The 23,248-nt window shown below is 46.0% G+C and overlaps 1 pseudogene; it reads left to right on the forward strand.

The window, feature by feature from the left end:
* The first annotated feature begins 6,364 nt into the window (after positions 1 to 6,364).
* Positions 6,365 to 10,583, forward strand: LOC132368901 (serine/arginine-rich splicing factor 3-like; annotated as a pseudogene).
* Positions 10,584 to 23,248: the final 12,665 nt, after the last annotated feature.

Below are 23,248 nucleotides of genomic sequence, written 5' to 3' on the forward strand. Positions count from 1 at the left end.
CAACAGAGTCTTCCTGGAGGTAGTGTTCCAAGGTTGTAAATTAGAGTGGAATGTGCTGGGACAAGCCCCCAGAAGTTTATGTCTCCTTACTTATGTTTGCTTTTTAAATTTAATTTCTATTTCTTATCGGAGTAAATTTGATTCGAGTGTTGTGATTGTTTGGCTGTACAGAATCTGCTCAATGATTCATGCATATGTCTGTTCATCTTCGGATCCTGTTACCATGTATGTTATTACAGAATGTTGAGTAGACCTCCCTTGGTATTTGGTAGGTGTTTTGTCATTATATATTTTCTATGTATTAGTGATTATATAATTCATATAGTTTATATGTTATATGTTTATGTACATTTAACATACATTAATCTATGTATGTTAGCCCCTTAGTCCTAAATTATCCATCCTCCCACCTTTCATTTTGGTTAACCATTAGTTTGTTTTATAAGTCTGTGAGTGTCTTTTTCTGTGGAAATATGTTCATTGGTAGCAATCTTAGGATAACATGTATAAATGATATCATAGGATATTTGTCATTCCCTTTTGACTGACTTAACCTAATATGATTATTTCTAGGCTCATCTGTAGTCCTGTAAACGGCACTGTTCATTTTTTTCCCGAGGCTACTATTCCATTCGGTACGTATACCACTTCTTCTTTGTCCATTTATCTGTTGATGGGCATTTTGTTTGCTTCCATGTCTTGCCTATTGTAAATACTGCTGCAATACACGATTTTCCATCCCGTGTCTTTTGGATTCTGGCTTTCACAGGTGACAGGCCCAATAGTGGGCCTTCCAGATCATATGGTGACTCACTTTTTACCTTTAAACACACTGCCATTCTGTTCCTATTATTGGCTGTTACCAGTTTACATCCCACTTAGACCGAGAGGTTATGCTGTTCTCCACAACTTCTTCAACATCTATTGTTTGTTGACTTTTTGCTGATGGTCATTCTGACTGGTGTGAGGTGATACCTTTGTGTAGATTGGGTTTCCATGCGTCTGACAATTCCTGATGTTTTGCGTTTATCAATGTCCTTTTCATTTTTTTTTAAGATTGAGCTAAACTTACAACTTCTAATTGCCTTCTTGAAAAATTTGCCGCGTTTGGATTTTTTGGCCATTCCCTGCCCCAGGATATTTTTTGAGGGCATGAGTCATTTACAGCCCTGCAGTCCTTGTGAATATTAGTGACCATTAGCAGTAGATTTGAGCTGCTGTTTGAGGAAACGGCCTTAGGGTGGGAAGACTTCTACGTTGCCAACTCTGCTTGCTAGGGAAACAGAACCTTGCTGCAAGTTGTGCTTTTAGGTTGCAGATTAGAGTGGAATGTGCCAGGACAAACCCCCATAAGTTTTAGCCTCCTTAATTCTTGTCTGTGTCTTTAAGTTGTAGTTTTTATCAGAGCAAACTTGATTGAAAAATGTCTTTTTTTCTAGGTGTACAGAATCTTGTTCATTTACACATATACATATATCTATTGATCTTTGGGTTCTTTTCCATGTAGGTTATTACAGAGTGTTGAGTAGACCACTCTTGGTATTCCATAGGTCTTTGGGGATTATATATTTTATACGTATTAGTATATGTGTGTTAACCCCAATATCCTAATTTATCCATTCCTCACACCTTTTCTTTGGCTTAACCATAAGTTTGTCTTCTCAATCTGAGATTGCCTTTCTCTGTGGAAATATGTTCATTTTTATGAATTTTCAGATAACATAAGTGATATCAAAAGGCATTTGTCTTTCGCATTCTGATTTACTTCACGTTGTGTGATTATCTCTAGGCTCATGTGTGGTGCTGCATATGCCATTCTTTTATTTTTTTTCGTGACTTATATTCCATTCTGTCTATATACCACTTCTTCTTTGTCCATTCATCTGTTTATGGACCTTTTTTTTGCTTCCATATCTTGGCTATTTCAATATTGCTGCAGTGCACATTTGCCTGCCTCTGTCTTTCCGATTCTGGTGGCCTTAGGTTATAGGCCCAAAAGGTGCCCTGCCGCATCATATGGTAGCTGAATTTTTACCTTTTAAAGCAGCTCCATTCAGTTTGTGTTAGTGCTGTTACCACTTTACATCCCACCAGCAGCTAGAAGGTACACAGTTCTCTAAAAGCCCTTCAGCATTTACAGTTTGTAGACTTTTTGCTGATGGTCATTTGACTGGTGTGAGCTGAAACCTTTTTGGACGTTGGATTTGCATATGGCTGAGAATTCCTTATAGTGAACTTTAGGCATGTCCTTTTTTTTCTTTTCCTTTTTTTTTTAAAGAGTGACTACACCTTCCCTCTTCATATTGAGTTCTTGAAAAATTTGTCATGTGTTGAATTTCCTTGCCTATGCCCTACCCCAGGGCATTTTTTGAGGGCAGGCGTCATTTACAGTTTTTTTTTAAATTTAATTTATTTTATTTTTTATTTTATTTTATTTTTGGCTGTGTTGGGTCTTCATTGCTGCGCACTGGCTTTCTCTAGTTGCGGTGAGCGGGGGCTACTCTTTGTTACAGTGCGCAGGCCTCTCATTGTGGTGGCTTCTCTTATTGTGGAGCACGGGCTCTAGGGTGCGCGGGCTTCAGTAGTTGTGGCACGCGGGCTCAGTAGTTGTGGCTCGCGGGCTCTAGAGCGCAGTCTCAGTAGTTGTGGCGCACGGGCTTAGTTGCTCCGCGGCATGTGGGATCTTCCGGGACCAGGGCTCGAACCCGTGTCCCCTGCGTTGGCAGGCGGATTCGTAACCACTGCGCCACCAGGGAAGGCCAAGAAGGTGTTTTTTAACGTGTAATTTGAGCAAGTGGTTCCGTGTTATTAACATGCCCGGGGCGGGGTGGGGGGTCGGTGTGACAGGGCTGCCCTCCTCTGCAGGTCTAGTTCCAGTCTCTGAAAGGCATTGAGGATTCTGTTTGAGGATTCTGTCTTCCTTTGTGTTTTCTGCTCCCCACGCTCCCTCCTGTAACCCCTTTCTGCCATCCCCAGTCCCCCCACCCCCCCAGTCACACGTTGCAAACCCCAGACCCGTTTTTTCCGTTGTGATTAAACCGTCACCTGAAGCCGCCTCCAGGAGCCTCTGATCTGAACCCCCTAGTGGCATTAACGTGGCCCTCGTGCTATTAACTTCAGCCTCACAGACTTTCCCCGCTGAGAACAGCTTTGCTGGGCACTGAGGGTCTGTGACTTTTATCTCAGTTAGGCCGTTAAAAAACTGAAACATGGTTTAGATAAATAAATAACTCCTCCTTCCCTTCCTCCTGACTCTGAGCTTGGAGCTGGTGAGCTGTCTGGGGAGAAGGTCACGGGATGGGGGCTGGGGGATGGGGAGAGAGGACAAGGTAACCGTGCCTGACACGGATCTGTAACTACACGTGGACAGAGCTCTATACTGAACGTGTCTGGTCCCTCCTTTGCTCCGAGGCGTTCCCGTTTTCTGGTTGGTGTGAGGGGTGGGGCAGAGTGGAAGGTGGACCAAGGTTGCAGTAGCTTTGTCTGACTCTAGGTCTGTGACATCCCCCTTCAAGCACATCCCTCTTCCCCACTGTCTCCCCATCTCTTCCCTCCGCCCCTTTCCGTGACTGTCTCCCTGTGTTTCCACCTTGTTGCTTTTCTGTGGTCCCTCTGTTTCTCTTTCACCCTCTACCTGTCTCCGCCTTTTGTCTCCTTCCGAACCTTCCAGCATCCCCCGTGCTGCGGTTGGCGCATGGTTTGGGGCATCGCCCTCCAACGCGGGCTGCAGGCGACTTGTCAGACTGCTTTGTGAAACAAAAAAATGTAGAAATCTTTCATTTCCTTGGCCTCTGAGGCTTCGCTGGGGTGGCGGGCAATTGGCAGGCCTGTCGGCTACACCCCACACTGGTCGTTGTTTCATATTCTTAGCTATAAAAGTGGGGATACAAATGGTACCTGCTTCATAAGGCCGTAGTGAGGATCCAGCAGGAAGTGGATGCGAAGCCCTGAGCACAGTGATTGATTCTCAGCAGATGCTCAATGAATGAAATCTCTTAAATGAAATCGTTTATTATAAAAATTTTTAGTCCGGGGTAAAAGTGGACCAGAACAATGAGCCCCCATGCATATACATCAGCCAGATTCGGTATGTTTCAACATTTTGTGTACCTGCTTTGTCCATCCCCTCTTCTTGTGGTTGCCGGAATATTTTAAAGCAATTAGCAAACCCCTCGTAGCATTTCAGCCCTATGTGCGTCTCTAAAAAATCTGAATGTTTTCTCATACAACCTTAAGACCTTTATGCCAACCAATGAAAATGATGATTCTTACTTTAATACTGAGTCCATATTCAGGTTTTTCTGATTAACTTTAAAATGTCCTTTTACTCTTGTGTTTTTTGAATCAGGATCCAAATATTGTTCTTGTATTGTAATTGGTAATAACATCCCATTAATCCAGAACAGCCCCCCACCCCACCCCCACCCCCACCCCCAGGTAATTGACGTATTGAAGAAACTGGGCCGGCTGTAGAGTGTTCCACATTCTGGATTTCTCTGTTTGCTTTTTCGTGGTGTCATTTAAATTGCACTTCTGCTTCCTAAATTTCCTATGAGCTGAAAGCCAGCTCCAACAGCTGGATTAGCGTGTTAGGTTCGGACTTTGTAGCAAGAGGCACATGACACGTAGGGGCCGCTCTGCCGTCCGTCACTTCTCTAAAGTGGGCTCAGGTGCGCTCAGCTCTCCGGCTCCTCATTCAGCTGTCATCTGCCATTCGTTTCATTTTCACTGACGATCTCTGCATAAATCGATTATTTTATTAGGAAGTTAGGAAGCGGTGAGTTTGCTAATCATGCCATTCCTTCCACGTTGACTGCTTTTTACTCATCCACTTGTGCTATATATTTGCCTGTAAAGACAGTCAGGTGCGGTTGGCAGATTTCTGCGACGTCTCCCGTGACTTTTAAAAGCCTCCAGGGGTTACTCCCAGGGGTAACCCGCTGAAAGAGATTTTGCAGATATAATTAAGGTTGTGTTCTGGGTGGGTTGAATTTGCTCACACCAGCCCTTTAAAAGCAGAGAATGTCCTCAGGCCGGCAGCAGAAGTCAGAGAGATTGAAGCAGGAGAAAGGTGGGACGCACCCTTGGCAACTTTGCAGGTGGAGGGGGCCCCATGAGAAGGATTGTGAGTGTGTCGAGGAGCTGAGGGTGACCCCTCCTCCTTGGCAGGCAGCAAGGGAACGGGGACCTCAGTCCTACAGCCCTCGGAACTGCATTCTGCCAACAGCATGAATGAGTTTGGGAGCAGATTCCTCCCTGGAGCCTCTAGATAAGAACCCAGGTTGCCAGCACCTTGATTCTGGCTTTGTGAGCCCCTAGGCAGAAAACCCAGCAGAGCCAGCCAGGACTTCTGACCTCCAGAACTGGGAGGTATTTATTAGTGGTGTTTTTAAGTCACTGAGTTTGTGGATATTTGTTACACAGCAATAGAAGACTAATAGAGCAGGATCAATGCTTAACTTCTTTGTTTTTAATTGCCGGTTTCCAGAATAAAAAAGGTTAAGTAAATGACAGCTGCCTTTATCTTCCTCATCCTTACATAGAAACCATACGTCTTAACGGACATCAATGAAGTGGATTCCTAATTTGCTGTCAGTAAAACTTACTCATTTAGAGATTGACAAGTGTCCTGGGTTTGGCTCATTGAAAGAATGGTTTTAAAGGGATACTGGTTATCAAATAGACAGTAAAATCAATTTGTCGGTTAAAATCAATTTGTATGGTTAAGATGTTTTGCTACCATTTTCTTCTGTGATATACTGAAATAATTTCATCATATGCAAGTGGGGCACATAACATTTGATAAATTCCATCTGTCTGTTGACAATCTACTCACTTCTCTGACTGCATACCCTCTCCTGTTAGAGAAGGATGTTTCCGATTATAAGGAGACTCCAAAATAGATGCTTAATTCATAAAGTATGCAAATGTTACTCTCATATATAAAGAACATCATGGTTAAAGTACTATGACGTCACATCATTATTGCCATGGAAGACATTTCATTTTCTCACACTGACTTCAGAGCTTAATCCAGAGTCTGAATATTGATCTTTTTGAATTCGTGTGAGAATTGGTGTCTTTGAAACATGGTTTTGGTCAAAACAAAATTTTGCAACTTTTACTCTTTGAAAAACAGCTTTATCGAGGCATGATATTACATGTTATAAAATTCACTCACTATGAGTGTAAATTTGATGAGTTTTAGTAAACTCTGAGTTGTGCAGCCAGCACCACAGTCTAATTTTAAAACATTTCCATGTGTCAAAGAGACCCCCTGTGCCCACTTGTAGCACTTTGGTGCTGTCCTAACATGTGGTCTTTATGAACACAGGTCCTGTTGGAACCAGAAACGGCGTGAACCATGATGAGCTCTAAGGCCAAGGGCAGGAAGAAATGTGACCAGGCTCTCCAGGAGCCACCCAGGGGCCTCCCTGGGCTCAACAATACAAACTTGGCTGCCGTGCAGACAGCAGCTCATCCCCACGGCGCCCAAACACCCAGCTCCTGGACGGCGAGAGACCTGTTGCTGCAGGTGGCCCGTGGTTGGCTGGTGAGGCCTGGCCCCAGGCGTACGCCACCTTCTCTGGGGCCACCTCTCTGGGTCTGCGGTGGGGTTCTCCTGGGAGCCCCCAGTCACCACAGGACCAATGTGGCCTGTCTGCAGCCCAAGAAGGTGGGGACACAGGTCTGTCCCCCGTGGACATCACCCGCGAGGCCGAGCAAGCACCAGTGGTGTCTGCGGGGAAGATGAAGGGCTCATGCACAGCCCCCATCTACTGAAGATGCTAAACGGGAGAAGCACAGACTGCAGCCACATGCGGTATGGACCAAACGCAAGTGTCCTTGCAGGAACCGATGTCTGAATGTCGAGGCTGTTCCCGGGCCACAGTGAGAAGGCCCAGGCCCCACGCAAGGCACAGAGAGGGGATGGGGGGAACATCTGCGAATCTGAGCTCATCGGGCATCACCCCAGAAGGAGAGGGAGAGAGCCAGAAGGAGATACGGAGGGAGAGGGAGAGAGAGGGAGGTACAGACATCTCTCCCTTCCCTGGGGGTTCTCTAGTGCAGCCAAGCCTGAAAACCACTGCATTTTGGGAGATGGGTCCTCGTGGAAAAGTTAAATAGTAGCTCATGGCATTATCGACACATATTAAAATGGCCCCAAATCTTGGGGAGTCAGGGAGGGGAGCTGGCGGCTGCCTCATAAACGAGGAGAGATTGGGCGTCAGAGGAGGTGCCTGCCTCCACCACCTCCGCCGCCGCCGCCGCCCCCCTCCAGGGCCCCACAGACTTCATCTCCCAGCTGTGGTCCTGGGCTGGAAGGCAGCAGGGAGGTCAGGCCGTCCCAAGCATCAACGTTGACTTCAGGGCTGATCTAAAAGGCGCCTGGTCTTTGTTGAAGCAGAAAAAAGAGAAAGCAGTGGGCAGAGGATGGGAGGGGGAGGGAGCCCCCATCAGCCCTTCTCCCTGTCTCCCTCTCTGTCTCCCTCTCTGTCTCCCTCCCTGTCTCCCTCCCTCTACCTCCCTGCCTCTCACTCTCCCTCCATCTCTCCCTCTGCCTCTCTCCCTCCCTCTCTCCCTCCCTCTCTCCCTGTACCTCTTGCCCTATCCTGTCCCTCTCTCCCTCCCTCCATCCCTGTCTCTCTTTCCCTGTCCCTCTCTCCCTCTCCCTCTATCCGTCCCCCCTCCCTTTCCCCGTTTCCGTCTCCCTCTCTGCCTCCCTCTTTCCCTGTCCCTGTTTCCCTGCTCTGCTCTCCCTCTCCCTCTCCCTCTTTCCCTCTCCCTGTTTCCCTGCTCTGCTCTCCCTCTCCCTCTTTCCCTCTCCCTCTCTCCCTGTCCCCCTTTCCCTGTCCCTGTTTCCCTGTTCCGCTCTTCCTATACCTCTTTCCCTCTCCCTCTCTCCCTCTCCTGCTCCCTCTCCCTCTCCCTCCACCTCCTTCCCTCTCTGGAGAGGGAAGGAGGTGGAGGGAGAGGGACAGGGAGCAGGAGAGGGAGGGGGGAGAGGGAGAGAGGGATAGAGGGAGGGAGAGGGACAGGGAGCAGGAGAGGGAGGGGGGAGAGGGAGAGAGGGATAGAGGGAGGGAGGGAAAGACAAAGACATCTCTCCCTCCCTCCCTCTCTCCCTCCCTCTCTCCCTCTCCCTCTTCCTCGCTCCCTCTCCTCCCTCTCCCTCCGTCTCTCCATCTCCCTCACTCCCTCCCAGAGACAGAGAGACGAAGAGGCAGAGACAAGGGAGAGGGAGAGAGGGGGAGAGACGAGAGACGGAGAGAGGGAGAGAGAGAGAGGTCTCTTCCTCCCTTTCCCTCTCTCCTCCTTCTCTCCCTCTCTCCCACTCTCCCTCTTTCCTCTCCCTCTCTCCCCCCTCCCTCTCTCCCTCTCCCCCTCTCCCTCCATCTCTCCCTCTCTGGGAGGGAGTTAGGGAGAGGGAGAGACAGAGGGAGGGAGAGGGTGAGACAGAGGGAGGGAGAGGGAGAGAGGAAGGGAAAGGGCGAGGGAGGGAGAGGGAAGGAGGGCGAGACGTCTCTCCCTCTCTGTCTCCCTCCCCCTCCCTCTCTCCCTCTCCCTCCCTTCCTCTCCCTCTCCCTCTCCTAGAGGGAGGGAGGGAGAGGGCGAGACAGAGGGAGAGGAGAGGGGGAGTCGGAGAAGGAGGTAGGGAGAGGGAGAAGGTGAGAGGGTGCCTGCTTCCCTCTCTGTCTCCCTCCCTCCCTCCCTCCCTCTCCGTGTCCCTGTCTCCCCCCTCTCCCTCTCCCTCTGTCTCTCCCTCTCTGGGAGGGAGAGAGGGAGAGGGAGAAGGTGGGAACGTGATGGAGGGAGGGAGAGGGAGAGAGGGTGAGGGAGAGAGGGAGAGAAGGAGGAGAGAGGGAGAGGGAGGGAGGAAGAGAGCTCTCCCTCTCTCCCCCCTCTCTCTCCCCCCTCTCTCTCCCCCTCCCTCTCTCCCTCTCCCCCTCTCCCTTGTCTTTGCCTCTCCCTCCGTCTCTCCCTCTCTGAGAGGGAGTGAGGGAGACGGAGAGACGGAGGGAGAGGGAAAGGGAGGAGAGGGAGGGAGGCAGAGGGAGGGAGGGAGGGAGAGACGTCTCCTCCCTCCCTCTCCTCCCTCTTCTCCCTCTCCCTCTCCCTCTCCCTCCAACTCTCCCGCTCCCTCCATCTCTCCATCTCCCTCACTCCCTCCCAGAGGGAGAGACGGAGGGAGAGGCAGAGACAGGGGAGAGGGAAAGAGGAAGAGGGAGAGAGAGGGGGGAGAGAGGGGGAGGGAGAGAAGGAGAGGGAAAGAGGAGAGGGAAGAGGGAGAGGAAAGAGGCAGAGGAAAGAGGCAGAGGGAAGAGGGAGAGGAAGAGGGAAGAGGGAGAGAGGAGAGAGGGAGATAGGGAGAGGAAAGAGAGAGGGAGAGGGAGGGAGAGGGAGAGAGGGAGGGAGAGAGGAAGAGACAGAGGGAGAGAGAGAGGGAGTGGGAAAGAGGTAGAGGGAGAGCGGAACAGGGAAAGAGGTACAGGGAGAGAGGGAGGCAGAGAGGGAGGAGAGGAAGCAGGGAGAAAAGAGAGAAAGAACACACCGTCTACATTTCTGTCAAATGACACCGGGGATCCTTACACAACCAGGAGAAAGTAACACAGGGAGGCTCTTTCTCAGCTGGAACTGGAACTGCAGACGGGGCCAAACACCACCAGGCTGGCCACACGTGTCCAGCCGCCGCTCCAGCCCCGTCAGCCGTGAGTCCGGTCACCAGGGCTCTGAGTGTCTGCTCCAGGGAGCTGGGGTTCACCCTCTCACCCGGGAGGCCGGGCCAAGAGAGCAGGGCCCCGGGCTGGACACATAGGGGAAAACGCATCCCCACAGGACAGCTTGTGCGAGCAGATTCAGCTACCAGATTCTAGAGGCCCGGGACCACCCTGTGGCCCGTGAAACCCAGGAGCCACGAGGGTCTTGCAACGTGATTCCTGTCCGTTGGACTGTAAAGTTTATGTAGGGAATCTTGGAAACAGTGGTAACAAGGCTGAATTGGAACGAGCTTTAGGCTACTATGGACCACTCTGAAGTGTGTGGGGTGCTAAAAACCCTCCCGGCTTCGCTCTCGTTGAATGTGAAGATCCCCGAGATGCAGCCGATGCTGTCCGAGAACTAGATGGGAGAACACTATGTGGCTGCCGAGTAAGAGTGGACCTGTCGAATGGGGAAAAGAGAAGTCGAAATCGTGACCGCCTCCTTCTTGGGGTCGTCGCCCTCGAGATGATTATGGGAGGAGGAGTCCTCCACCTCCCACACATCTCCAAGATGGAGAGCCTTCTCCGTCAGCCAGAGCAGGTCCCTTTCTAGATATAGGAGAAGAGAGAGATCCCTGTCCCAAGAGAGAAATCACAAGCCGTCCCGATCTTTCTCTAGGTCTCCTAGCCGATCTAGGTCAGATGAAAGGAAATAGAAGACCACTTTGCAAGAGGAGTGGTGTACAGGCAATAACTTCATTTGGCAGGAGTATGTACAGAAAATTCAAGTTTTGTTTGAGACTTCCGAAGCTTGGTGCACTTTTTAAATGTTTTAGTTGTTCACATTTGTTTGTCTCTTGGGACAGTGACACATAAAGGTGTCATTCTCTATGGTTTGAAATGGGTCCTGGGAGGCATGTAATATGAAGAATTGTTACCTTACAATGTTCCCTTAAGCAAAATTGAACTTGCTTTGAATTTTTGGTCTTGCCTAGACTGATAATAAAACTCTAACTCCTGCCCACCTAAAGTGTGATGTTTACTATTATGGAAACAACACTGGCAAACATTGAAAAGACTTTCTGTAGCTGGGATATGGTATGCAGCTGTAGTTAAGCAAGCAGTCTTTAAAAGGTGCTGTGAACCCAAGCCAGCAGGTAAAAATGAAAGCCGCACCCTTACCCTAGATTAGAGGTTTAAAAATTCCACTAGTCTTCACACCGGACAAGAGATTGTCCAGGGAGTTTAAAATCTAAGAAGTTTCAAGGAAGTTAGTTTACCTTTGAGTTAGGTCATACGTCCCCTCTGTGATTGCTGTACATGAATACATAGCTCTTTGTAATATTTTTTGGAAATTTGAGATTATCAAGATACCAATGTCCTGCCAGATTAAGAGTATATTGTAGAGCTGAACTTTGAGTTACTGTGCAATTTTTTTTTTCATGCTGTCATTTGTAATATGTTTTGTGAGAATCCTTGGGATTAACGTTTTGGTTGCAAAAGAAAAAAAGAAAAGAAAAGAATCCGCCTGCCAATGCAGGGGACACAGGTTCAAGCCCTGGTCCGGGAAGATCCCAGGTGCCGCAGATCAACTAAGCCCGTGGGCCACAACTACTGAGCCTGCACTCTAGATCCTGGGAGCCAGAACTACTGAGCCCCCGTGCCACAACTACAGAAGCCCACACGCAACGAAGACCCAATGCAGCAAGAAAAAAAAGACGATACTGGCCAGGTGATCAAGGGTAAAATCGTTTGTCATAAGTCCCGTTGATGGTGTGTATCCTTGATGTGACCTGAGGAGAATGGCATTTTTATCTCTGTCTGGGTCTTCCGCCCCAAACCCCATAACTCCAGACCAACCATAAGAAAACATCAGAAAACAAACAGACTAACAAATTGAGGGACAAAACACCTGACCAGTCCTCCTCAAAACTTTCAAGGTATCAAAACCCAGCGACGTCTGAGAAATGTCACAGCCCAGAGGAGACTGGGACAGAAAAAGGATGTTAGGGGAACACTAGGGAAATTCTAATAAAGTGTGGACTTTAGTTAATAACAATGTATCCATCTTGGTTCCTTAGTTGGATAAACATGTCACACTAAGGTACTAATGAGTTGGAAATAGGGGTACTGGGTCAGGGTCCACGGCACTCTGTACACTCTGTACAGATCTTTGCAACTTTTTTGTAACTCTAAGCTCTTGTAAAATTAAGCGAGTACTGAACAGAGCTAAGAATGTTATTTCCCTGATTTGAACATGCCTGAGTTTCTTTTCATGGTCACATTTTTGCTATTTGGATGTGTCTTGGAATCAGTAGCAAAGGAGAGTTGCCAGCCCCTGGGAAGATGTGGGTGGTTCGCAGGTGGCTTGCTCTGGAGCTGAAGACCACGGTGGGAAGTCTGCAGCCTCGGGCTGCACTTAGAAACATGGGAGGGGATGGGCCAGCTCAGTTAGGGATGGAACCTATAAATAAAACTTTTTTCTTTTCCGTTATGGCTTATCACAGGATACTGAATATAGTTCCCTGTGCTAGACAGTAGGACGTTGTAGTTTATCCATCCTATATTTAATAGTTTGCATCTGCTAACCCCAAACTCCCAATCCAACCCTCCCTCACTGTTTCTCCCCCTTGGCAACCACAAGTCTGTTCTCTATGTCTGTGAGTCTGTTTTTGTTTTGTAGACGAGTTCATTTGTGTCGTATTTTAGATTTCACATATAAGTGAGATCATATGATATTTGTCTTTCTCTTCTGACTTACTTCACTTAGTATGATAATCTCTAGGTCCATCCACGTTGCTGCAAATAGCATTATTTCATTCTTTTTATGGCTGAATAATATTCCATTGTATATATGTACCACATCTTCTTTATCCATTCATCCATCAGTGGACATTTAGGTAGCTTCCATGTCTTGGCTACTGTAAATAGTGCTGCAATGAACGTTGGGGTGCATGTATCTTTCTTTCTTTCTTCTTTCCTTCTTCCTTTCTTCCTTTCTTTCTTTCTCTCTCTCTCTTTCTCTTTCTTTCTTTCTTTCTTTCTCTCTCTTTCTCTCTTTCTTTTTTCTTTCTTCTTTTATTGTCACACGGCATGTGAGATCTTAGTTCCCTGACCAGAGATGGAACCCACGCCCCCTGCACTGGAAGCATGGATTCTTAACCACTGGACCACCAGGGAAATGCCAGGGGTGTATGTATAGTTTTGAATTAGAGTTTTCTCCGGATCTATGCCCGGGAGTGGAATTGTGGGACCCTATGGCAGCTGTATCTGTTCCTGCACGCCTCACATCAACCACCTGCACTCCAATCCTTGCTCTCAACGTCATCTTCGGGGAACCCAACCTGCGACAGGGACCTTGACAAGAAGAAATGGCTCAGGGAAAAGCTACCTGCACGGGGAGGAGATAGAGACCATCGCCCCTGGGGTGCGGAGGGGAGAGTGGGTGCAGAGGTTTGTCATTTCACCCCCGATACTCATCTCAGCCCTCGTGGCTGCCCCACTCTAGGTCACCTCGGGATACAGAGCTGAGCCGGTTAGAGTCCCTGCCTGTGCAGGAATCGGGGCACCAGCGGGTCTGAATAATATTAGTGCAGGGTCTCCCCCGTGGCACTGGGGTTATTCGGGGCGGGTCATCCTCTGCTGAGGGCCCCTCCTGGGCACTGTGTGGGGTTTAGCAGCATCCCTGGCCTCACCCATTTGATTCCAGGGGCCCTCCCTCCCAGTTGTGACAACCACAGATTTTCCCCACACATCACGGAAGAACTGGGTGAGGCGGGGGCAGGATGGCTCTGGGCGAGGACAGCTGTGTTGAAGCAACCAGCCTGGCCCAGGGCAAGGTCTGCCCCAATCCCGTCAGCGCCTGCATTTAGAACTGCCCCTTTCCTCTCCCACCTCCCCTGCCCTGCAGTGGTCTCCGAGACATCATCCCCATGTAATAAATCACACCTTCTCAGTTTACTGTTTGCTGCCCTCGCTAGAACGTGAGCTCTTTGAGGACAGGGATGCTGTTATGTCCCCAGCACCTAGAAGAGTGTCTGCTGTGTAGTAGATGCTTCATAAATACTTGCTGAATAAAGGAGTTGAATAAAGGGATGAGTGGATGAATGAATGAAGGTTACAATGGAAGGAGGGGGGAGATTCCCTTTCTGGCTCTCGGGGGTTGGGAGATCAAGTGAAAGATCTGTCCTAAATAGGCTGACCAGCCTTCTGGGGTTCCCCGGGACTGAGAGTTTCCCCAGAGTTCCAGCGCTCAAACCTGAGCGGTCCTGGGCAAACTGGGGGCGGGTGTTGGTCACCCTATCTAAACACAGTAACAATTCCAGCTGCAATAGCAATGGCCAATGACCTCTACGGTCTTATTGACCATGCACAGTTCTCTACCTGGCGGGGAAGGGTGGGCCGGGATTGGAATTCTGGTGATCCAGGGCGGGTGAGGGCACACCCCGGGCTTGTGGAGGGGAGTCCAGGAAGGTTCTGGAGGAAGTGACAGTGACACAGGAGGGAGGGAGGAGTCTAAGGAAGAACATCCCACATGACAACCTGTGCCAATGGCCCTGGGCCCAAGGTCACACCTGACCAGGGCTTGCTTTTTTTTTTTTCTAATTTACTTTTCCCCACATGGATATGCAATTGTCCTAATGCCATTTATTGAAAACTCCTTAATTTCCCCACTTTCTATCATATCAAGTTCTCATATATCTGTTTCTGGACCTTTTTTCTATACCATAGAGCTATACGTCCCATCCTTGCACCACTAGGGCTGTTTCATCACTATAACTTTATTTATTCATTTTGTTTTGGCCGTGCTGTGTGGCATGTGGGATCTTATGTCCCTGACCAGGGATCGAACCCGCGTCCCCTGCAGTGGAAGCTCGGAGTCTTAATCACTGGACCTCCAGGGAAGTCCCCAGGGCTTGCTTTGACATCCATGGAATGGTGGCAGGTGGGCACGGGGAGCAGCTGTCTGTGAGCCATCCTGTGTAGAAATGCAGGGTGGAGGGGAGGACAGATGGAGCTGGAGGGGAAGAAGCGGAGGAGGGAGGGAGGAAGGGAGGGAGGCCGGGCGAGAGACAGACAGAGAGTTTCCGGAGACAATAGCTCTGGCCGTGTCCTAGGGCATGAAAGCTGAAAATAGCTCCTAGTGCCGGGAGCCTTGGAGCCGGAGGCTGGGAGCCAGGGTGACTGGCTCTCCTCCCTGGTGTGTGTGTGTTGCGGGGGGGTGGGTGGCTCTGGGCTTCTCAGGCTGGGAATGGGGTGCACAGAGCAGGAACGGAGCAGGGACCCTTCTCTCTGGAACCTCGTGGGCCATCCTCAGCTCACAAAGCTGAGCCACTCCTTGCCCTACGAGTGGGGGGCTTATCCTCCCTGTCCCCTGGATCATACCCCCTCACACACAACTTCCCCGTGTGTGTTCCCAGCAACCAAGAGAATCTGTTTTTAAAAGATTTGGGGGAGGGGGGTAACCATACAAACAAGAGCAGAATGGATACTTTTTCAGGATATGAATGGCTCTGTGTAAGCCCACCCCCAGGGTAACCACAGTCCTGACCTCTAACACTCTTGACGAGTCAGCCTTGGTCTGGGCTTGCGGACCCACGGAAGCTTCCTCATTCCCTCCTTCAGGTCCCGACTCTCCCTCGGCGTCTTTGTGAGAAGCACCCGGGGAAGTGGGACTGCTAGGCTGTACTGCTGCTAGAACTCCACCTGGGCTCCACCAGGCTCCAGCCCCCCGCCCTGTCCACCTAACTGACCCTGAGGCACCTCAACTGGTAGGAGCAGCATCACCTTCCCTCCTGGGACTCGTGATACTTAAGGGAGACACCGAAAGACAAGCCTTTGGCTCCCTGGCTGGCAAAGAGCAGGTACTCAATTGTCATAAGTGTCCGTATCAGTGAGGGTTCTCCAGACAAACAGAATCCATATGGGGTGTGTGTGTATATACACACACACGTACATATGTACAAGCATACAAACATATACAGCTGTGTACATATGCAGTATGCGTACACACATATACACATATAGTATATACAATACACACATACATATATACACACATATAAAATGCAGTTTGTATATATACAGTATGTATACACACATATACACACAATATAGACAATACACACATACATATACACTATACATACACACATATAAAATGCATAGTTGGTATGTATACAGTATGTACACATACGTATAACATATGCAATATACACACCTAGGTACATATATAGCATACGTATATACACACATACAAAGATATTTAGGTGTGCATATAGACAGTATACATACATACACATATAATATATGCAATACATACACGTACGTACATATAGACACACATATACACCTACATATAAAAGCATATAGCATAAAAATATATATGTACTGTATATAGAAATTCATCGTATATATACATACATATATCATATATATAAGATATATACACATACATATATACAATGTGTACACACACACCCCTATATGTAAATATGCGCATGTACATACACATATAAATTCATACGCAAGTGTGTATATAATAGTATATTCATATATACATATAATACCTAGAAACATATTGGGGGGGAGGTGTCACGGTACGTCAAGGGCGGGAGTCGAACCCGCCACCCCAGGCCCCGAGGGGTCTCCCCGGGTCTCCACTTCGGGCCGGTGGGTGTGGCCGGGGGGGGGGCAGCTGAAGACGTGCGTGCGTGCTTGCGTGCGTACGTGCGTGCGTTCGTACGTGCGTACGTGCGTGCGTGGGGGCGGGTCCACGGGGCGGGAGGCGCTCGCCGCGAGTGAGTGGTTCAGCCGGGCCCCGGCTCATTGTGCTTGCCTCACGCCGGCCCCAGTTGGCAGCAGCGCTGGAGGCCCCGGGCCTGTGACCACAAAGAGGGAGCCGGGGGCCGGACGGGAGCAGGCCGGCGGCGGCGGCGGCGGCGGCTGAGGCCCAGGCCAGGCTCCCTCCCCTCAGCCTCCCGCCCGCCCGCCCGCCTGTCCCGCCCCCGCCGGCGGCGCCCCGCCCCTCCCCCAACCGCCAGACTAGCCTGGTGCGGGGGCCGCGCGCGAAAACGTGGGGGAGAAGCTGAGGCTGGAGTCGCCCGTGGTGGCCGAGCCCGCCGTCTACCCATGGCTGCTGCTGGTCTACGTGAGTGCCGCCCGTCCCCTCTTCCCGGACCTCCACCTCTCTTCCCCCACGGCGCGCGCTGAGCCCACCGAGTAACGGAGCGACTCGAGTCGCCAGACCCTCTTTGGAGCCCCCCTTCCCGCCCTGCCTGGTTCTCCGCGGCCGTTTCCAGCCCCCGCGCGCAGGGTGGGCAGAGGGGAGCCGGGGCCGGCCGGGACCACAGACTCGGCAGCGGGGACCCCGCGCTTCCGAGGGGCGCCCGAACCGGTCTGCCGTTGGCCCTGTAGGGCTGGGGACCCAGGTCCGCCCCCCCCCCCGGCCTGGACTGCCGGTGGGCTTGCCCTTCCATACTTTATGATCTGACACGTCGGGTTTCTTTTTCCTGGCCAGCTTTACCATTACCTGACCAGCTTTCCCAGCATCCCCTGATAATGTGTTAGATATTCAAGTTTTAGGGCCCGGTCCCAGCCCTATGGAATCAGCAACTCTGGTGGGGCTCAGTGATCTCTGTTACAACAGGCCCTCCAGATGATTTTTATTCACCTTAAAGTTTGAAAATATCTGCATTGTCAGCTGGCCAAAGCGTCCACCAGCAGGTGAAGGGGAGTGGCGCCTGGAAAAGATAGGGACTAGCCAAGGTAAGTACAGTAGCATTTGCCATGGTAGTAATGGAGAATGCCTTTTCTCCACTGGTTGGCACAGACTAGTATCTGGGAGCAGTGGCAGGGTTATTTAGGATGCTTTACATTGCAGTGTAGAGTGACCGCTGTCCTGGTTTGCCAGGGACTTCCCCTGTGTGAGCACTTAAAATCTCATCCTGGCAAACCCCTTAGCCTTGGGTTTGATAAACTTAGGGAATAACATGAAATTTAGGGGAAACATGATCTAGGTTTTGGGCAAGTCACAAGTGCTAATTAAAGCTAAGCAAGTATGGACAACATCTAGCCTTCTTTACCCCTTTGCGGGGAGGTAAATCTTGATTGGGTGAGAGGACTTATTGTTAAGAGATCTTTGTAGAAACATCCCCTTCTGCTTAGTCCGCTGGTTCTCCGTTCTGGCTAGACATTGGCATCGTCTGAGGAGAGTTAAAATGATTGTATTGGTCTAGCATGACCAACCGTCGGTGTGAGGGTTTTTAAAAAGTGCTTCAGAGGATTCTAATGTGCAGCCAAATTTAGGTGCCACTGCTTAAGCTTTTGAACCGCTGCTACGTATTTTCACCTCATCTTGCTGTGAGAATATCCAACTGTAGTTGAGGTTTGTTGTTTTTCTTTTTCTTTTTTTAACTGTCTTATTATAAGATTTACTGTCTTAAATAAGATTGAATGGACAGAAAATCCTGCTAGTCCATCTGGTATAGCTGGATACCCAGAGTAATATCGTTAAGATATGTACCATTTAAGTATTGTGACTGGCCTTTTAAAAATTAACATATGCATTAAATTAGTATTGATAGTATAGATCTCTTTCGAAGTTGTCATGTTGGGGAGCTATACCTCTAATCTGCTGCCATTGCTAAATATCTGGACACCTCTTACTAGGAATTGCTTTTAAAAATCTTTAGGGATTAAAACCAAGATTGCTGTATTATTTGTACTGGGACCACAAAAACCTCACAGAGTTCCCCCGCTGTACCTTCTACCCCCATCTCTAACCCTTGGCAACTTCTAATCTGTTCTCCATCTCCACAGTTTTGTTATTTTAAGAATAATATAATCATGAATTACTTAATCTTCGGAGATTGGCTTTTAAAAACTTTTCCCTCGGCATCATTCCCTTGAAGTTCATTTCAATTTTTGCATATATTAATAATTTGTTCCTTGTTGTTGCTCGGTAGTATTCTATCATAAGATTTTATCACAATTTGTTTCAACATTCACCCATTGAAAGACATTTGGGGAGTTGCCAGTTTGTGGCTATTAGAAATAAAACTGCTCTGAACATTTATGTGTAAGTTTCTGTGGGAACTTCATTAAGTTTTTGTTTCTTTTGGATAAATGCTCAAGAGTACAATTACTGCATTGTAGGGTGAATCTACTTTTAGGATTAAAAGAGACTGTCAAGCTGTTTCTCAGAGTGGCTAAACCATTTTATTTTCCCACCAGTGATGTGATATAATTTTTCTACGTACTCGCTAGCATTTGATGTTGTCACTATACTTTAATTTTAGTTATTCTCTGATATCTCATTATGGTCTTAATTTGCATTTCCCTGATGGCTAACGATGTTGAACATCTTTTCATGTGCTTCTTTGCCATGTGTATATTCTCTTCCATGAAATGTCTGTTCCTGTCTTCTGCCTATTCTCTAGTTGGATTTTTTTAAGTTGTTTGGAGAGTTCTTTGTATATTATAGATACAAGTCATTTGTCTCCTATGGGATTTTCAAATATGTTTTCCCACTGTGTAATTTGAGTTTTCATCCACTTAAAAGGATCTTCTATGAAGCATTTTTAACTCATTTTGATGAGATCCGATTGATCAGTTTTTGCTTTTATTGATCATACTTTCGGTGTCAAGTCTAAGAATTATTCACCTAGTTGTAGATGCCAAAGATTTTCTCCTATTTTTTTTTTCTAAAAATGTCCTGCTTTTACATTTAAGATTATGATCCACTTTGATTTAATTTTTGTGTAAGATGTGTAAGGTTTAGGTTAAGGTTCATTGTTTGTTTGTTTGTTTTTGTCGAGGGATGTCCAACTGTTTCAGTACCATTTTTTGAAAAGTCTATTCTTCCTTGATAGCTTTTGCACTGCTGTCAAAACCAAGTTAAATGTATTTGTGTCAGTCTATTGCTGGGTTCTCTGTTCCATTCCATTGATCTATGTATCTACCCTCCATCACTACTGCGAAATCTTGAAATTGGGTAGATTAATTCCTCCCATTTTAATCTTCCTTTACAAATTGTTTTAGCTGTTCTTCAGCCTCTTCCTACCATATAAATCTTAGAATAAGCTTGTCTATATCCACAAAAACCTTGAGGGCATTTTAAGAGTAATTGTGTTAAGCCTCTTAACTTGGGGAGAATTGACAGCTTTATTATGTTGTGTTTTCTAATCCATGAACAAGGTATGTCTCCCTATTTGTTTGGGACTTTTAAAATTTTCTTCATCAGCATTTTGTAATTTTCAGTATAGAGGTCCTATAAATGTCTTATTGGGCTTCTATTTAAGTATTTATTTAGGTCAGTTGTAAATGGCATCACATATTTTTATTTAAGCTTCTACACATTTGTTATTAATATATAATTTGATAAAATTGTGTGGATCTTGTACTCTAAAACATTTACAAACTAATATTATTTCTCAAGCTTTATGTGGATTCCTTGGTATTTTCTCCATTTAGATTATCATCTCATCTTCAGATACAGACAGTTTTAGTTTTCCTTATTCAATATAATAGGATATATTACTATTCAACATTCAGGAGGATATATTCCTTCCTATTCAACATAGTAGGAATAGTTCTTTCATCTTTTAAATAAACTTTTTAAAACTTTAACTTTTAAATTTATCTATTTATTTATTTTTGCTTTATTTTCTTACTAGAACCTCCAGTAATATATTTAATAAAAGTGGTGAGAGCAGATATCGGTGCCTTGTTTCTGATCTTACAGAGAAAGCGTTCAGTCTTTCACAGTTAAATATAATGTCGGTATAGGTTGTTTGTAGATCATCTTTATGAGTTTCTGTATGTTCCTTTTCTATTCCTAGTTTGCTTGGAGTTTCTTTTCTTCTTTTTTTTTAAATCATGAATGGGATTGGATTTTGTCAAATGCTTTCTCTGCATTAATGATTAGGATCACATGACTTTTCCCCCTTAATCTATTGGATATGGTAGATTACATTGTTTGATTTTCAAATATTTAACCAACTTTGCATAACTGGCATAAATACCACTTGGTCATGGTATATTATTCTTTTTATATATTTCTGGAGTTAATTTGCTAATATTTGGCTGAAGATTTTTACAGCCAATTTCATAAAAAATACTGGCCTGTAGTTTTCTTCTTTCTATACTATCCCAGTCTGGTTTTGGTATCAAGGTAATACTGGCTTCATAAAATTAATTAGGAACTGTTCCCTCTACTTCTGTTTCTTATCAAGTCATGTAAAATTGGTGTTAATTCTTTAAGTCTTGGGTAAAAGTGAAACATCTAAGCCTGAATATTTCTTTTGGGAGTTTTTAAATGAAAAATCAGTGTTTCTCATAGTTACAGGAAAATTGAGATTGTCTCTTTCATCTTGGCTGAGTTTTGGTAGTTTTGGGTGTAGACGCATTGGTCCATTTCATCCACATTTTTGAATTTATAGTGTAGACTTGTTCATAATAACTTGTCCCTTATTAACCTGCAGGATATGTCATGGTATCCTTGGTTGCATTTCTGATATCTGTGATTTGTGCCATCTCTCTTTTTATCTTGATCAGTCTTGCTACATCTTTCTTGATGAGATTGTTTATTTTGAAGAACCAGCCTTTTGTTTCATTGATTTCCTCCCCCCCCCCCATTTTCCTGTTTTCAGTTTCATGGATTTTTGTTTCATCTTTATTATTTCCTTCTTTCTGCTTGTTTAGTGTTTTTTCCTCTTCCGTTTTTACTATTTTAATATAGAAAATTAGACTATTTCTTTGAAATATTTTCTTTCCCAATTTAGTGCTATAGACTTCCCTTTCAGCATTGCTTTCACTTCATTCCACAAATGTTGATCTGTTATATCTCCATTTTCTTTTATTCTATGCATTTAAAAATTTTTCCTTGACTTTTTACCCATGAGTTATTTGGAATTGTGATGTTTAGTTTTCATGTGATTGAAGATTTTCCTGTTGTCTTTCTGTTATTGATTTCTAGTCTGGTTCCATTATGGCTAGAGAATATACTCTCTATGATTTTAATTCTTTTAAATCTGCTAATGTTTTTTTTTATCACCCAGTGTATGGTATATGAGTGAATGTTCCATGGACACTTGAATATGTATTCTGCTTTTATTGAGTGTGTTCTTTAAATGTCAGTTATATCCTGTTGATTGATGATGTTTTCAGTTCTTCCATACCCTTGCTGATTTTTCTCTCTGGGAGTTCTATAAATTGCTGTGTTGAAGTCTCAAATAATAATTGTGGATTTGAAATTCTCTCCTTTTACCTTTTTCAGTGTTTGCTTCATGTGTTTTGAAGTTCTGTTGTTTGGTGCACACACATTTAGTATCACTAGGTCATCTAGGTGGATTATTCCTGTTATCTTTATGTAATGACCCTCTTTGCCCCTAATAATTTCCTTTGCTCTGAAATCTACTTTATCTGATATTAATATAGCCATTCCTGCTTTTTCTGATGAATGTTCACATGATATACCTTTTTCATCCTTTTACTTTGAACTACCTATATCATGATGTTTAAAGTAAGCTTCTTATAGACAGTATAGAGTTGGATCATGCTTGTGATTTTTTCATCTACTCTTCCAATCTCTGTCTTTGACTTGGTTATTTAGATCGTTTACAGTTAATGTAATTATTGCTATGTTAAAGATTAGGTCTACCATTTTATTTTTTGTTTTGTCTTTTACCTTAGTTTCTCAATCCTGTGTTTCTCTTATTTTGCCTTCTTGTGGGTTACTTAAACATTTTTTGGTAAGTCCATTTTAATCTAATTTATTTATAATCATTTGTGTATACTGTTTGTATAGTTTTCTTAGTGGTTGCTTTTGGCATTACACTATACATATGTAACTTATCATAGCCTACTGGAATCTGTCTTTTATTACTTCAAGTGAAGTTTCAAAATTTTACTTCCATTTAGGTCTCTTAATAGTCCCCCGTTTTAAAGTATGATTTTCTGTAGTATTTCCTTTATATACATTGAGAACCACATCAGATGGTGTCATAATTTTTGCTTTGACCGTCATAGGGAATTTAAGAAACTCATGAGGCTAATGATAGTCTCTTATATTTATCCCACTTGTTTTCACCCATTCCATTTTTCCCCTTTTCTTTCTGAAGTTGCCAGTCTTCTGTTATTGTTTTTTATGTTTTCATAACAGTAGGTGATATCTGGGCTTTCCAGTGCCATTGGATTTGAGTTTCAGGAAACACTGAGCCTGGCTCACTTAATGCTACTGAGTTGGAGGGTTTGTATACGTTGGGCCTGTTGGCACAGCAGATGCTAGCAGATTAGACTAATGCTGATGGGACTAGTGCCACAGGAGGATGCATTCCCATTCAGGCTACGCTGCTGCTACAGTAGATCAAATCCCCCTCTACCCCAAGTGTGGGGCAGTGACCTGCTGCTGTCACTGCTTCTTTATTAGGCTGCTTTCGCCTCAGGTGTGTGGTGGGATCCCTTGGAAGCTGCTGCTGCTGTGAATCACAGGGTTAAATTCATTTTAGAAATACTTAAATATAAATATATAGCCTGGCTCTTGTAGG

This window comes from Balaenoptera ricei, chromosome 1 (assembly GCF_028023285.1).
Source record: "Balaenoptera ricei isolate mBalRic1 chromosome 1, mBalRic1.hap2, whole genome shotgun sequence".
NCBI classification, from domain to species: domain Eukaryota; kingdom Metazoa; phylum Chordata; class Mammalia; order Artiodactyla; family Balaenopteridae; genus Balaenoptera; species Balaenoptera ricei.